This window comes from Carlito syrichta, unplaced genomic scaffold (genome assembly GCF_000164805.1).
Source record: "Carlito syrichta isolate Samal-C Ts95f unplaced genomic scaffold, Tarsius_syrichta-2.0.1 Scaffold301846, whole genome shotgun sequence".
Lineage (NCBI taxonomy): Eukaryota > Metazoa > Chordata > Mammalia > Primates > Tarsiidae > Carlito > Carlito syrichta.
In genome coordinates, this window is record NW_007245942.1 from 419,718 (window position 1) to 422,086 (window position 2,369).

Genomic DNA, 2,369 nt, shown 5'->3' on the forward strand with positions numbered 1-2,369 from the left:
CCAACCGCGGGGGGCTGCGCTACTCCCGGCGCCTGCTGGAGCGGCTGCGGGAGCTGGGCGTGCAGCCGGTGGTCACCCTGTACCACTGGGACCTGCCCCAGCGCCTGCAGGACGCCTACGGCGGCTGGGCCAGCCGCGCCCTGGCCGACCACTTCAGGGATTACGCGGAGCTCTGCTTCCGCCACTTCGGCGGCCAAGTCAAGTACTGGATCACCATCGACAATCCCTACGTGGTGGCCTGGCACGGCTACGCCACCGGGCGCCTGGCCCCCGGCGTCCAGGGCAGCCCGCGGCTCGGGTACCTGGTGGCGCACAACCTCCTCCTGGTGAGTGCGAGGGACCAGGCGGAGGGCTACGCAGGGGAGAGAGAGAGAGAAAGAGGACCTGTGGAGGTGCAGGGGCAGGAGGGGGACCCGAGGCTCCGGCCCAGATGAAGCTTCACTTGGAAACATTTGCGGGGTCACCCAGGATTCGCACCCCGAGCGGCTCTCGGGCTTCTCTTGGAAGGCGTGGAATTGGGCCTGGAGGGGAACCCCGGATGGGCGCACAAGTGAGTGCCCCTGGGAGCCCATTTGTCAAAAGGAAACGGGACCAGTTTCTCCACTAAGGATGGGAAGCGCCTTTCTCTGGGTGATGAGGAATTCCTAGAGGTTAGGGAGGGGAGGAAGCTGCAGAAAGAGAATGAGAGTGGCCGCCCCCACGTTTGCTGGGAAGCCGCACAATTAGCATTACTCTCTGCCAAGGTTTGCGGAGATGTCACGGGTTCAGTGCTAATCCAATAAGATCTGTCTTGCTCGTGGCACACATTCACACTATTGCGAAGGTGTCAAAACCAGGACTCTCCAAGAGTCAGATTGAAACAGTGAGTGGAGGTCCTTTCTACGGTCGGGCGGGGACCTGCATGACCAATCTTAGTGAATCACCGGAAGTTTGAAGGCCACTTTAAACAATCTTAAACAAAGCTAGGCGTAAAAACACAGAGACAGCTGCAGGGGGATATAAATTGTGTTCTTCAATCTCTATTCCACAGTTCTCTATCCAGTTGAAAGGATTCCTCACTTGTGAGATTGTGAGTCTGACAAAATTAATTTTTGCACCTTTGTGCAAAAGGTTTCATTAATTTTGACAGCAGGAAATGTTGATACGCCACGATACAGTTAGCTCTCAAATATCTTTTCTTCCTTCTTTCTCCTTTGTGTTTAAATTTAGGCACTGTTGGCTAGGGGGCCCATTTATTATGTCAGCTGTTTGGTACACTTTGTACAGAGTTTTGTATCATGATAGGATAGTTTATGTACATGTATAAGCATTTTAATAAAAGTATTTAATTGTACAACTTTAGGTGCCCTATTTCGGTGAATTATGGGCCTCCTGGAAAACTTATTTTTTTAAATTTAGAAGTAAGCTACATATTCTGAACCAATTCAATACAAAGACCATTTCTAAAGACTTTTAATTAAAGCCATAGATAATGTGGGCAGCACAGTCCTGGGTCATTGAGGTGACTTAGTACTCTGAGCTGCCAGTAATGTAACAATGGCTAAATTAGATTGTACCTCAGCTCTGCAAAACCTGTTGGCTACCACTGGTCATAAAAGAATGTTAGATTTGTTTGATAAACCAATTGTGATTTTAGTGATTTCATATTGATATATCAGTGATTCTCAAACTTTTTCAGTTTGTCAGTCGTTTTAAGGCATTAAAAAACCCTGAGCATGACCGATTTATGGTTGATCCTGTCTCACCTTTTGAAGAAAATATGAGCAAAGTATCAGTTCACACCAGAAACAAATAAGGGATTAGCAGAATTACTGGAGGACCTACTATACCATTCCTTTAAAATCATTACTTTAGATTTAAATCATACAAGTTCTATTTTTCGAGTGCATACCATAAGCTTTGCATATGGCAAGTAGTTGATTGTTATTATCGTGACTTTTTATTATAAGATAAGGAACTGCATGAACTCTTGGACATTCTGGTGTTTTCAATAATCAACCTTTATTTAGGTTTTTGTGATCACTCCTGGCCCTCTAATTAACTTTTCAGTTTTATTTTTGAATCCTTACACAAAAAATTTACCAAGCACTAACCAAACTTCCTAGAATTGCAGTGGACTTTGCATTTATAGGAAATTAGTAACAGATGGATGCTTGATTTTGCGGGTGCTGCAAACAAAATGTTAGTCGCTGTAAAATATTAATTGTGCTTTCAGATTTCTTTGGGTTTGGCATTTAGTCATTCTTGTATCTTATTTAGAAGCAAGTTCCTGTGATCAAAGAAGGTATCCTAGATTAATTTTGTTGTTTGAGATACCCTTATTCTGTGTTCAGTGTTCTTTCTTGGTGTGTAAGGCATGCGGGGGGGGG

General features: G+C 45.7%; 1 protein-coding gene across 1 annotated transcript in view; it reads left to right on the top strand.

The window, feature by feature from the left end:
- The first annotated feature begins 6 nt into the window (after window positions 1–6).
- KL (klotho) overlaps window positions 7–2,369 on the top strand; it is a 45,830-nt gene continuing 43,467 nt past the window's right edge. Inside the window, exon 1 of the mRNA XM_008055403.1 lies at window positions 7–326. The gene's annotated coding sequence lies outside the window, so the exon portion shown is untranslated. The remainder of the gene's footprint in view (window positions 327–2,369) is intronic.